This window comes from Hordeum vulgare, chromosome 4H (assembly GCF_904849725.1).
Source record: "Hordeum vulgare subsp. vulgare chromosome 4H, MorexV3_pseudomolecules_assembly, whole genome shotgun sequence".
Taxonomy (NCBI): Eukaryota; Viridiplantae; Streptophyta; class Magnoliopsida; order Poales; family Poaceae; genus Hordeum; species Hordeum vulgare.
In genome coordinates this window covers 107,440,556-107,456,172 of record NC_058521.1, presented here as the reverse complement: position 1 = coordinate 107,456,172, position 15,617 = coordinate 107,440,556, and positions in this window count along the sequence as shown.

The window sequence follows — 15,617 nt, the reverse complement described above, 5'->3', positions numbered from 1 at the left end:
GGCCTTCTCTTAGGAAGACGGAAGATGATCCACAGTAGTGTATTAGTGTGGTGAATATGTGGACCTGTGTGCTCTCTCTCTCACCTCAAATAATGTACTCGTAGTTGTACTACTGGTAAGCCAAGAGTCAAAACTTGCTTGCTGCAGTAAACTACACAATCCCCATGTTGATATTGATGCATAGATAGTTCTGATGTAAGTCTTGTTGAGTAGCTTTGTACTCACTGTTGCTTAATTTATGTTTTTGTAGAGGACACTTTAATCTCTCTAGTGGTTCCTATGATGGGATCGATGTTGACCAGATAGCTTAGGAATCCCAGATAGAGGCCTGACTCCTTTGGGAGGGTCATTGTAAATTTTAACGCTCCTCCAGCCACTTTTAGTAGATGTCTATACTCATACATGTTATACTTACGCTTATTACTTGTATGACTTTGAGTGTTGGGTCATGTGACCCCTATTTGTAATATCACACTATGTTGGATCTTATGAGTCTTTAATAAATACTTGAGTCACAGAGTTATGTTGTGATGCCATGTCGTATCTATGCATATTGTGCATATTGCACGTATGTACGAAATCCGTTGGTATATGTGGGATTCGGCACCTAGTAGTATTCCTATGGTAGCCTTCTTTACAGGGAAATGCCTTTTTGTGCTTCCGCTGAGCCCCCTGGTAGGTTTCTACTACTCCAAACACATTGGTTGACCGACATGTATCCTTCTCTGGTGTTGTGTCTGTCCCTATGGGGAAATGCCACGCGGTGTAATGGAGTATGTATATCCTGCTATGACTCGTCTACACACATTGATGGAAGAAATGTCACATGGTGTAATGGAGTCCATGTAGCTTGTTGTGACTCGTCTACACACGTTGATTAAAGAAATATAACGCGGTGTAATGGAGTCCGTGTAGCTTGCTACGACTCGTCTACACACATGGATGACCGACACTTACATTGTTGGGTTATGTATGCATGTTCCCATACAGTTGTGCCACTTGGATGTATAACTCGTCATGTTGGCCCAGGTTCTCTAACATATGATTGCTCGCGACATATTCATATATGTGAGCCAAAAGGCGCAAACGGTCCCGATCAAGATAAGGCAGCAGCCTTGGAGTTAGCGTGCGTGAGGCTGCAAAGTGGTATCATGTGTTACATGCTAGATTCGTATAGCTTAGGATCCGGGTCCCCACACCAAATCCTACGACCAACGTCGAGAGCAACCTCGTCGCCCACACGACACTAGGATAATTCACTTGATGGAGCTGAAATCCCGAGGCCGCCGGCCTGACTTTCATTCGCCTGGCCATGCCCTATGTAGCCCACCAACACCACCTTCTCGGGCCGCCACCCTCACATGCCACTGCTTGCTCTCAATCTGTAAAGCCACACAAACAGATCACCTACAACCCAAGTTGCACAAAGCGGCCACTCGCAGACCACGACCACCACACCATCATTTCTAGGAAAGTCGCCCCGACATACTGTCCGACCGCTCCTTATGCACCACCATGTCCAAGCCGACCACCCCGCTACACAAGCGGCACGGACTAGCCACTCAACCAATGCAAGAATCCACCCTGCCTCATGGAGCTATAGTGGCAATGCCTTCCTAGGCTGCTTTCTCAGCATACAACAACCATTTGAGGCCGCCGCCCCGAAATCCACTAACCTTGATACAAGAGGGGCACCGCGGCACATCCAAAGCCGAAACTTCAAGGCAACGCCACCAAGAGGGCAGCGGCTAAGATGACGTCGTCTCCTGATCCATAGATGAAAGCTTGAGTTTTCACTCGAAGTCCCCGAGCCATTCACACGTGGAGAGGGGGCAAAGTTCTTCAACGGTGCCTCCAATAAGGGGAACGTCACCCAAAGGAGTCGTTACCACCGGCACCGACCCAAAGTCGGGTCAAGGACTCGCAGATCAGGGACACCCAAAGCGTCCCGGACATTGCAACACAGGAAGTAGCCTGTCCAAACTCTGACGTCGACCATCGAGCACCACCACACAACATGGGTGGATTTAGACCCCAGCAGCCCAAGCCATTGCCTCAGCGTGGGAAAAATCATGGGCCTATATATACATATATATATGGCGCATCCCATTTCCATGCCCACGCAGCCTAGGCTGACTCATCTCGTAACCCGCACTGCCATTGGCAAGTCACGACTCATGACCAGCCACACAGCGCGTCTACCTACCCCCCGAGTCCTCAACGTGACGTTTGCTGATGGACGAACCCTAAATGTTGCATCACATCGCTCGTCGTCCCCGGTCAGATCCATCCAGCGCACCCCATTGGACTCTAGTTTGCATGATTTGAATGAAACTAACACGGACTGGCGCTCTTTTCAGAAAACTTCCATGATCATGTTTTTTTGTGCAGAAAATAAAAGTTCTCGGGATCAGACGAAGCTTTGTGTGAATTTTTTCTAGGATATATAAAAATTATTGGAGCAAATACCTACCAGAGGGGCCCACCTGTTGGTGCCAAGCCAACAGGGCACACCCACCCCCTCGGCACACCCTCATGGCTTGTGGCCACCTCGTGGCTCCTCCAACCCTAATTCCAGTCCTATAAATTCACAATTACATAGAACAAATAGGAGAGACATTTTCATCATGTTTTATGAGATGGAGCCGCCGTCGTCTCATGTTCTTCCTCGAGAGGGCTGATGTGGAGTCACTTTGGGCTCCGGAGAGGGGGATTTATCGTCGTAGTCATCACAACCCTTCTCCATCAACACCATCATGATGCTCACCACCGAGAGTGAGTAATTCCTTTGTAGGATTCTTGGATAATGATGGTATTAGATCATATTGATCATGTAATCGAGTTATTTTTATAGGGCTTGATCCTTATTATCCACTATGTTCTGAGATTGATGTTGCTATGACTTTGCTATGCTTATGCTTGTAATTAGTGCCCGAGTGCCATGATTTCAAATCTAAATATGTTTCTATGGATATGAGAGTGTTTTGGATGCTATGTTACAAGTTGTATGCACCTATTACATGTCATGATCCACATACCCTAGCGTGACAATAATTGGGATTCTCTCTGGTGATTCCCGTAGTTTGAGGAGTTCATGTATTCTCCATGTGTTAATGCTTTGTTCTTGTTCTCTATTAAAATGATGACTTAATGTCCCTTAGATTTCCATATGTACCCCGCTGCCATAGGAGGGTAGGACAAAATATGTCATGCAAGTTCTTATCACAAGCATGTATGACTATATACGGAATACATGACTATATTACATTGATGATTGATGTCATCTACCTATTTTTCCATCACCAATCCATGTGCCTATGCCTTTCATATACTAAACCTTGATAAGTTACTATTGTTGCTACTACTGTTAAAATTGCTACAAAATTGTACTATTATCGTTACTACTACTACTTTGCCATGCTACTAGAACTTTTGCTGTAGAGAGAGATATCTCAGGTGTGGTTGAATTGACAACTCAGCTGCTAAGACCAATAAATATTCTTTGGCTCCCCTTGTGTCAAATCAATAAATGAGGGTGTAATACTACCTACAAAGACTATTGTGATCCCCTATACGTGTGGGTTATCAAGACTATTTTCTGGCATCGTTGCTGGGGAGCATAGCTTTATTTGTTGTGATCACTTGAGGATATCCAGTTCCCACTATGAACAATCTGAAAGATAATAGAACCATGATCATACCCTCCAAGGCAAGGGGAGGTAAGGAACTACCATCTAGCTCTGTTTTTTGATTCACATATTGTTTTGAATCAGCTTATGACACCACCACTTCCTACTCATTATGATATGTCGCAAGTACTTGATGATGCTACTTTTGAAATTTATGATAAAAGTGAACATGTCCCACTGAATGAATTACTTCATTGTCGTATTGCTAAAGCTAGAGAACTTAAAAATGCTAAAATTGTTGAAGATTATGAATAACCTTATGGTTAGCTCTCCTAATAGATATTAATTGCCTGATGTACCTGAGGGTTATGTTATGGATGGGGAGATAGCTACAGATTTTCTTGCTTGTAATCATGGAGATGATTTGAGAAAATTGCTATGCAAACTGAAATAAAAACCTATGATGAAGAAAATGAAACATGATCCTAAATTTGTTGCTTATCCTATATGTGTTGCTGATAAGGATAATGAATTATCTATTGATCCTGAGTTAATCACTATAGTAGAATCAGATCCTTTCCATGGTTATGAAACTAAAACTGTTGTGGCACACCTCACTAAACTGTATGATATTGTCACCTTGTTTACTCATGAGAAAAGATATGTTATTACTATATCCTTAATTTTTTTACTTTCTCGCTAAAAGGCGATGCTAAGAAATGGTTCCTCACTCTTGCCCCTGGTTGTGTGCGTACCCCTAGGACATGATTTATTACTTTCCTGGAAAAATCACGCTCGTAAAAAAGAAGCTTCTCTACATGAAATACTTAACTTTGTGGAAATTAAAGAAGAGAATCTCCCTCAAGTTTGGGGGAGGCTTCTCCAATTACTTAGAGCTTTGCCAGGTCATCTTCTTAAGAAAAATGAAATACTTGATATCTTTTATGATGGACCAACCGATGCTTCTAGGGACTACCTAGATAGTTGTATTGGTTGTGTTTTCAGGAAACAAACTATTGGACAAGCCGAAGAGCTCTTGAATAATATAATAAAAAATGCTAATGGATTGAACACTTCCTAAACCACCAGTAGAACCTATTAAAAAGAAGAGAGGTATTCTATACCTCAGTCCAGAAGATATGCAAGAAGCTAAGAGAACTATGAAAGAACATTCATCAAATCTAAAGACGTCAAGAATCTACCACCTATAGAAGACTTACATGGACTTAATATCCCTACACATGTAGTAGAGGTAAATTCTCTCCGTCAATCTGATGCAAATGATATACCTTACACTAAATCCCCTAGACAATGCGTGGATGAATTTGATAATTATATTGTCAAGCAAGAGCACTTCAATAATTATGTCAAGCATCAATTACAATAAAATGCTATGATGATTGATCGCTTGAGTGACTTAATGTTTAGAATTTCTGATGGCGTTAAAGGCCTAGGTAAGCATGCTTCGACGGTTTATACTCAACTAGATCAAGTTGCTAAGTCACAAAATGATTTGCTTGCTGAAACGAATAATAACATGAACGATCATGCTGTTAGAGTAATGACTAGAGGAGGTAGTATGACTCAGGAATCTCTTTATCCTGAAGGTCATCCTAAAATAATTGAACAAGATTCTAGGAGAATTAATGTTGAAACACCTAGTCCATCGAAAAAGAAAAAGAAAAGGAAAATTATAGGAATATGCATGCTTTTAGTGGACCTGTTATAGAAAAACATGCTCAGAATCATAATGATGTTTCTATTTATGATGCTGATACACAATTTGGTAGTGAACATTTACCTAGTGATAATGAAAATGTAAAGGATAACAATAATGTTCATGTTGATGCTCAACGAGATAGTAATAAAAAACCTAAAAATGATGTGGAAATAGAAGCCATTGAAGATCTTGATAACCCACATCCTAAAAATAAATGTTATGAAAAGAAAGACCTTGTTGCTAGAAAACATGGTAAAGAAAGAGAACCATGGGTTCATAAACACATGCCATTCCCTTGTAAGCCCGCCACGAGTAAGGACGAGGAGTTTGAGCGCTTTGCTAAAATAATTAGACCTGTATTTTGCGTACGTGTTTGACTAATATTCTGAAGATGCCTCCATATGTTAAATATATGAAGGACATTATTACCAACAAAAGAAAGATACCTAAAACTGAAATTGCTACTATGCTTGCTAATTATTCTTTTGATGGTGGAGTACCTAAGAAGTAGGGAGATCCGGGTATACCCCAATACCTTCCTCTATTAAACGAAGTAATGTTAAAAAATGCTTTATGTGATCTAGGAGGCGGTGTTACTGTTATGACTTTCTCTTTATGTAAAAGACTTGATTTAAATAAGCTTACACCTAGTGCCAAATGGCTGATAAATCTGCTATACCTATAGGAATTTGTGAGGATGTTCATGTTGTGGTTCCAAATGTTACTATCTTAACAAACTATACTATTATTCAGATACCCGAGGACGACAACATGTCGATTATCCGTGGTAGACCTATTTTAAATACTGCAGGGGTTGTTCTTGATTTCAACAAGCAATGCTACTTTTCATGTCAATGCTAAACAAAATACAGTGCATTTTTCGAAGAAACAAGCTTCGGTAAATAATATCAATGTCATTGAGAAAGTGGTGACAATCACTTTTGAAGGGGGATATGCAAATCCCCATTAAGGCAACTTATTGTTATATGAAAATTATTTGGTTTCATGTCAATTAGAAACAATTAATAAGACTTGATCAACCATATTAATGGGTGCTTTTTGAAAAACGTGTGGTTGATGAATTTAGTAAGCACAACTTTTTGTACTTTTAGTTTACTCTCTCTTACTTTTAGTTAAATAAAATAAAATGCCATGATTATGCTATTTTCTGAATTTTCCGTGAAATAAACATAACCCAAAAATAAAGGTCTGAGAATGCCACAAAATTATTACATGAACTTCCCTAGAATATTTAAAAAATTCTGGTGCTAAAAACACCCCTCGGGGGTGCACCTGTTGGTGCCAAGCCAACACGGCGCACCCCGTGGGTACTTCCCCACTTATCTCTTCAGCCCACTCTTTCTCCTACCTCTAGAAAGAAAATCATGGTTGCTCTTTCTCTCTCATGTTCTTGCTCCCAAACATGAGATTTTCGATCTCTTCTCTCAGAAATCCGTTTTTAAATTGTTTTGCGGGATTACTCCTTGGTATGTGACTCTCCTAGTGCTCCAATTAGTTTTTCTTTGGTGGATTATATTTTGAATATTTTGCTGCACTTTGTGCTACTCAAAATAATCCTACATGTTGAATTCTTTAAGCTCCAAGTAATACGAATGCTTGATATGACCTATAGGCATCTAAATGAGTAGTTGCTACCAATCGTACAAAACTTATTGACATGATTTTGTGGTACAAAAATTCAGAAATTTGTTTATAGGAAAATGAATATCTTTAGGAGGAGTTCTTCAAGCTAGAGTCCCAAGGGAGTTGTTGGGAAGTCCAGAACCAAGATATCCACCTCCCTCGCAACACCGAGGTCAGGCCGTTCAAATGGTCGTGTACACAATTCATGACCGAAGTGGGTTTCTACCATGAATTCGTGCAATTTATTACAAATGCCGGGTTAACCAACTTCCTGGCAGATGAGTGTGATCAATAGTATCTCCTCAAAAATTCCTTTATGAATTTTTTTCATTTCCTGCATAGGCTTGATATTCCCATGGTATGCTTTAATTAATATGCTGAACACTTTGAAATACCATTCACCCAGTTCTGCCAAATATGCTTGATCCCCTCTAGCGGGGAATTACGTGAGCCTAAACTGGAGGAGTTCGAAAACTTTCTCCTTACCCTAAATGTGGGTGAAACTAGGGGTGTATCAAATGCTAGAGGCACCAGTTTGCACTTTCGTTCACTGCACTACTTTGCTTTATTTATAGGAAAATGTTTAATTGCTATGGAGTAGGGTGGCGGTCTCAGTGCCCCCACCCTTGCTATACGTCGTGCATTACTTGAAGATGATACATTCAGCTTAGGAGCTATATTTGCACGCCGACTACATGGTAATCACACAAGGGGGAGATCCGCGATGGTATTTATGCCACTCGTTTAGCAAAATACTTTGAAATCAATATACGCCCTGCCTATTACTTGTTACCTAAGGTTTATCTGGATCACCAGTCCATGTTAGAGCACCAATTTATTGATGAACCCGAGCCTCCGCACCATATTCGTTATAACATGGTATATAGCGAGAAGACTCGTGATGTTATTTTTCCCCACACCTTCTTTGTTTAGCTATCATGTTAGGAACAGATATGTTGCCATGCCATCAGATATAATTGCTTACTCGAATGAGTTCGATGAGGCGGAGGCCGTGACTTAGGCTTGGGATGCTTAAGTACCTCAGCCCAACTATTTTCCTCCTCGGCCAGATGGCTACTACACATGGTGATCACCAAGCTAGGTAAAAATCCTAAGGTTGGGGGAGTACGTATTTCTCACCGACATTACATTCATACTCACACACTTCATATCAAGTTTCGGTGTTCATCCCCTTTCATTGTACATCCATGCTTAGTTTGATTTTTTGCTTTCTTCTTGTGTGTTTGAAAAACTTCGAAAACCCAAAAATATTTCTCGCTTTTATAGATTTTTATTTTTGAATTAGTCTGTAGTATTAAAAGAAAACCCAAAAACATTTCTCTTTCCTGTTGGGATTTTTCCCGTGTAAATAATGTTTCTCGTTCTTCTTTTTATTTTTGATTACTTGCTTCATTCAGAAAAACTAAAAAATCCAAAAATATTTCAATGTGTTTCTTTGAATTTATTTTGTTTTTGTTGAGTCATTGAAAGGAGAATACCACGATGAAAATGTAGTGTGGCTTCCATATGCATTAGTTTTGATCACACAAAAGAGCCAATATTACCTTGTCTTCTCCTTTGTATTAACTGTTTCGCAGTTTCCAGGTTAGTCCACGACACACTTTCACTATTGTTATTTTCACATCATTTGGTCATGCAAGTGATGATATTTGATGAAGTGATCATGGTAAAGGATGCTAGTGTGAACTCTTTTTATTCTCTGTTTTTGTAAATCATTATGAGTAAACATGTTTATGATGACAATTAGAGATTATAGTTTCTCATGCCATGCTTAAATAGCTAGGAGTGGTAATGATTTATCATATGTGTCAACATGCATTAAAATGGTTATGATGTGGTATGGTAGTATGGTATTTCCCTATGAGCAATTCAAGCGGGTTGACTTGGCCCGTGTGCAAACATGCAGTTGATTCATAATCAATTGAGCCTTCATGATATTTAAATTCAGAGTGTTCATATCCTACTCATGCTAATTTTCAATGTTAATTATTCACAATGCTTGATTATGAACGTCTTTGCTCTTTAGCTGGTCCCTTCTCAATCTATTGCTAGCCTTCACTTGCACTAAGCAGGAATACTGCTTGGGCATCCAAAATCCTAAACCCAAGTTGTGCCAAATGAGTCCACCATACCTACCTATATCCGGTATTACCCTGCCATTCCAAGTAAATTTGCACCTGTCACCTCTAAACATTCAAATATGCATCTGTTTTGTGTGCCCGTACCGCTCATGGAATGATGGGGCGGTCGATATCTTCCATGCTAAGAGGGTTATTCTTAAGATGGGCATTTATTTGCATGTAATTGCACGGGAGAGGCTCATAAAAGGGATGCCCACTACTCCATAATAAAAATTAAATAAACAAAACTCTCGGGACAATTGAAACGTTGAAAGGCCCCCGATGATTCGGTGAGACGTGGCTTGTAAATGTATGGTGGATGGGAGTAAACTTTATATTTCCGCTTGGGAACTACCAATAATGTCCTTAGCATGGAAGATATTGTAAACTCTATTGTGACGTTGACAGGAAAAGCATACCATCCAAAACTAAAATTTCATCTTAGTTTTAAACCTTGAGCTCTGGTACCTTTACAAATCATTCCTTCTCTATGTGAAGGGCCATTCTATTTACTTTCATGTTATTTTCTTTTATTTGAGTCATCGTATTCTTACTAAAAGCACCAGACCTGAGAGCACTATTTTCATTCTTATGCATTGAGTATAGTTAATGTTGGATGTGAGCATGGCTGGAACTTTTCTACTCTAAATTACAATGTTAAGTTACTGCTTGAATCTGAGAGGTGCTCTGCATTTATGTTCTGCAATCCCACATAGGGCTAGCGAGATAACATGTCATCATATTATAACATGATTGTTTTGACAATTTGTTGGCATGTGAGATATTCCATTAGTGCTCGCTAGTTGGTCATATTATTGCCATGAGTGAATATGATGTTTAATTGTTATCATGGATATGGTTATTTATGGTTTATGCTAAATACCTGAAATCTAGCTAAGCATATATATGGCAATGAGAACAAAAGAGTTTGTAAAAGTTTTCTATATCACTTTCAGTTTATCAACTGAATTGCTTGAGGACAAGAAATGAGCTAAGCTTGGGGGAGTTGATACATCTCAAATGTATCTAATTTTACAAACACTTTTGCTCTTATTTTGGACTCTAATTTGCATGATTTCAATGAAACTAACCTAGACTGATGTTGTTTTCAGCGGAGTTACCATGGAGTTGTTTTTTGTGCAGAAATAAAAGTTCTTGAAATCTAACGGAAATTTTGGTGATTTTTTCTGGGATTTATAAAAACTATTGGAGCAAAGACCTACCGAGGGGGACCTCATGTTGGTGCCATGCTAATATGGTGTGCCCACCCCCTAGGCACGCCCTGATGGCTTGGGGCCACCTTATGGCTCCTCCGACACTAATTAAAGTCCTATAAATTCACAATTACTGAGAAAAAATAGGAGAGGGGGTGTTCTCGTGTTTTACGAGATGGAGCTGCTGTCACCTCTTGTTCTTCCTCGGGAGGGCTGATCTCGTGTCCGTTTGGGGCTCCAAAGAAGGGGATTTGTTGTTGTCGTCATCATCAACCCTTCTCCATCAACACCGTCATGATGCTCGCCACAGGGAGTGAGTAATTCCTCTATAGGTTTTTTGGACGGTGATGTGATTAGATGAGATTGATCATGTAATCGAGCTATTTTGACAGGGCTTGATCCTCAGTATCCACTATGTTCTCACATTGATGTTGCTATGACTTTGCTACGCTTAATGCTTGTCACTAGGGCCCGAGTGCCATGATTTCATATCTTAATCTATTATGTTTTCAGTAAATATGAGAGTGTTTTGGATCCTATCTTGCAAGTTGTATGCACCTATTGCATGTCATGGTCTGCATACGCGAAGGTGACAATAATTGGGATTATTTCCGATGATTGTCGTAGTTTGAGGAGTTCATGTATTCACCATGACTTAATGATTTGTTCTTGTTCTCTATTCAAAGGAGGTCTTAATATCCCTTAGATTTCCTCATGTACCCATCTACCACGGGAGGGTAGGATAAAATATGTCATGCATGTTCTTATTGCAAGCACGTATGAATGTATGCAGAATAAATGCCTACATTACGTTGATGAATTGGAGCTAGTTCTTTGTCGCTCTATTGTGTAACTGTTACATGATTGATGACATCTACACCATTATCCATCACTAATCCATGTGCCCATTCTTTTCATATACCGAACCTTGCTATTTTACTATTGTTGCTAATATTGTTACAATTCGTGCAAAACTGTCATTATTACCATTGCTACTACTACTTTGTCGTGCTATCAAAACTTTTGCCGCAAAGAGAGATATCTCACATGTGGTTGAATTGACAACTTAGCTACTAAGACCAATAAATATTCTTTTGCTCCCTTGTGTTGAATCAACAAAACATGGTGTAATACTACTCGCGAAGACTGTTGTGATCCCCTATACTTGTGGGTTATCACTCGTTGTTGCCCTGTCCGTCGGTGTCGTGCCGGCAAGCACGCGAGGCGGCGACCCCGCCACGGTTGTTGGATTGATTAAAAGCACGTTGGAGGATATTAAAGAAATAAGGTAAAAATGGTTGGGATGAGCTCTTTAAAGAGGTGACAGACTTTTTGTCAAATACAGTATTGTAGTGCCAAATATGGAAGATACAAGAACTACTAATGGGCATTCAAGGACTTGGGGTGGGCAATTGGAAACTTATATCCATCACTTCAAAATTGAAATATTCAATGTGTTACATGATCAACTTATTGTGGAGTTAAGCAACCACTTTTCTGAAAGGTCTACTCAATTCCCTTGGTTTACCATCTTGTTGAGTTATAATTGCTTTTACATGTTGCAACCGCAAAAGTGGAATGAGCATTCTCAGCAATGAGCATTAACAAGACGGGATTGAGGAACAAAATGGATGATGATTGGATGAATCATAGAATGTTATGTTACATTGAGGAATATGTATTTGTTAGTATTGAAGAATGAAAATTAATTAAGCGATTTCAAGGTTATTGCACACGTAAAGGCATTCTGCCTCGTCCTAGAAGTAAGATTTCACATTTTGCATCTATTATTAACTAGTTTTACCTGCTATATTATGAACTAATTTGCATTTCAAAATTGATGATTGAAGGTTTAGCTTCTTCTCCTATTGAAGATGTAGTCATGGGAGGCTCGGATCAACCAATCATTTGATTTGGTATCAATATTTTGTATCATCTATATATGCTACATATTGTCTTTTGATTTGTCTTGCTTTATTGTCGACCCATCATGGAACAAATGCTGCCATCGAATATTACGATTGGTTTCTTATTAGTTATGAAACATAGATTGACTTTTGTATGCTTTGAAACTAGAGTTTTTTGGTAGTTTTTAGCCCTTTGTTTTTTGCCGGGGTGTCAGCCAATCCTGGGTCCAGCACTGTCGCGGAGTGACAGTCAACAGCACCACACACTACGAAGAGCCCACGACCAAGCATGTGGGGACCATTTTGACCACAGATTTAACTAGCAAAATATTAATGGATATCAACAAAAAAAATATTGTTGGATTCGCATTTGGACATAGTTTTTTATGTTTGGTATGCATAACTTATATTTTATTAGTTAAAATTATGGTCAAAATATAACATTAAATATAAGAGGTACTAATAAACGAGGACGAAGGTAGTACCAACTTGTGCATAAAGCACATCAACATCAGAAATCTACTTCGAACCACTATATCCTTCAAGCACCGCAGGGTGTACTAAATAGTAAATTTCATAACTCATTGTACCTCTTAGATAGAGCAAGGCCCTATCAAGTGCATGCCAATGATCATCACTCGGGTTTGACATGAATCTGCTCAGTTTTCACATAACAAAATAAATATCTAGCCTTTTGCGCTAGCTAAGTACATGAGTGAACACATAATTTGGGAGTATCTCATTTAATCTCTTGTTTCTTTTGTGTTCCTTTAAACTGTTACACTCGGTTCATAACGTGTTGGAGAAGGCTTGGTGTATATAAAGCAAAAGAGTCTCAAGACCTTCTCAATATAGTGATGTTGCGTTAAAGCAATCCCACTCTCATCCTTAATCAACTTGATGTTTAAAATAGCCTTTCATATCAAAACTTTCTGATAAAAAAGACTTGACCTCATTGATCACATCAATGCTTGTAACAAATACCAACATTTGATCGACTTGCAAATATAATAGAACACCCCACCACCACCACCATGACGATAGTAAACACACCTATGAGCCACATTAATTACAAAGTTTGCAGAAGTTAGAGTTCTATAAAACTTGCCATGCCATTGCTTAGGTGCTTGTTTGATTCCATACAATGATTTTAACAACGTGCATGTCTTTCTCTCTTCATCCTTTACTGCAAGCCCATGAGGTATATTTCTTCTTCCAACTCTTCATTTAAGAAAGTTATCTTCACATCCATTTCATGAACGTTAAAACCACAAAAGGCAACCATGGAATGTCGTACTTGAATAGTGGTCATTCTAGCAACGGGTGAATAAGTGTCAAAGTAACCTTTACCTTATTTCTAAGTGTTTCCCTTGGACACAAGTCTTTCCTTGTAGTTCTCAACACTACCATCATGCCTACCGTATTTTAAACACCCACTTAACAACCCATAGGTTTACAACCATAGGGTCGTTCAGTTAGCTCTCAAGTCCCATTAGAAAGAATTGAGTTCATATCATTATGGATAGCTTCTTTCCAATCATCTATATATGGAGATGAATATGTATGCCTCTGCAATACTTGGGAGTGTCGTCCAGAAGCTATAAAATGAAATGGTTACCAAATGATTGTGCAATCCTTTGTTTTCCCCTCGTAGGGGATCCATTGATGTCCTTATCAAGGATATCTTTCTGTTCTAGCATGCCATTTTTTTCCCATGTGCACTCTCTCCATCCCTAAGTCTATGAGCAACCAGATTAACAAATACACGAATCACTATTTTTGGAGAAAGTCCGACTCTAAGGACAGAGGGGTTCCGCTGATTGCATGTAACAAATCTTGTAGACCAAAATCTCATGGGGATTTGGGTGTTCTAGATTGGATACCACAACAAAGCACTTCTGATGAAATTACTACATAAATTCTATAATCTATATTCCTCTTCTCCACGCATGGATAGAGCACTAGGTTCATTTTGGTCGGAATCCATACTCAAACGGTTGCCCTTGTTTAAAGAGAATGCTGGCAATTCAACCTTTTCTAGTTGGATAAGTGGCAAGGATAATGCCTTCAGTTGGAATACCCTAAGAACTTTTCATTCACCAACGGTAAAGAGATCACCATACAAGGGACATTGGAGTTACATAATTTGCCAAATCTATTACACATGCCACTATCCATCCAAGCACATAAGAAATTCATGCTTTACCACTCTTTTGAATAGGCAAAACCATGATAGCATGGACAAATGGACATGCCCCTGAAACACAGGACTTTACTCCTCTATGAAGGTGTACAAAATTCTAATGGGTCCTAATCAAATCCACCATATCTTCACACTCATATGAAGATGCTCAGCCATCCCGAGACATAAGATCTGGTTATGGCTCCTAGTACATGACATGATTCATATGAGAAATAATTAAAATCAAAAATCCATGTACCTATACGAGTACACCTATGTCCTCTATGATGAGAAGGTGGGGGAAACTTCATTTCACTTATTTCGGGATCAAAATTTTTCTCTTCTATGTTGGGATTCCATCTTGCCACTCAAGAAGCGAGGCACTTATTGTATTGAGGAGATCAATTTAGCTACACAGGCCCTTCCAAAGAATATTGTACAGGACATCGTGCTAATGGGGTGAAGCATATGATCCGAAAATGATAAAATTTTCTCGCAAGCAGTACCACATTTTCGAGGGTGGTTAATATGATCTCAAAGGACTATTAGTTGATGAGAACAAAGCTATGCCAAACAAAGTTGCCATCCTAAAGTCCTCCACATAACATCATTTGTCATTTATAATGCTTATTTTCATGTTTTATAAACGGGGCTTAGGTTGACTTTTTTTGTCATTGCCTTTTGTACTTTGTAGTATATAACTTTTTGTAATGAAAATATACCCTAAAACAGTTCAGGGTACAAAAATCGAAACTAACATTGTTTAAGAAAATAGGCCCATGCATCTAAAGCATTTTAGCACCTTAACATCTAGGCAACAAAGTTAATATTCCATGGTTAAACCTAGACGAGTCAATTCTATCATGGGAAAATTCTCCAAACAAATATGCCTATGGAAACGAGTCAACTCTATGTTTCGTAAGCATGGCATATGTTGTATAGGGGTTTTCCATTGTTTTTTGTACTTTGTATATAACTAGGAAAAAGGCCCGTGCTTTGTAACGGGAGGAAAAAAAACCTCTCATGCCTCTAGCTTAGTTAATTGATTTTTTAAAAATGACATAATATTGATTAATACATACAAATGATTTGAATAAACATTAGTCAAAACCCTTTTGTGAACATGCTTTTTATCATATAAAAAATATGCTCATGCATTGCAACGAGAGAGGAAAACAAT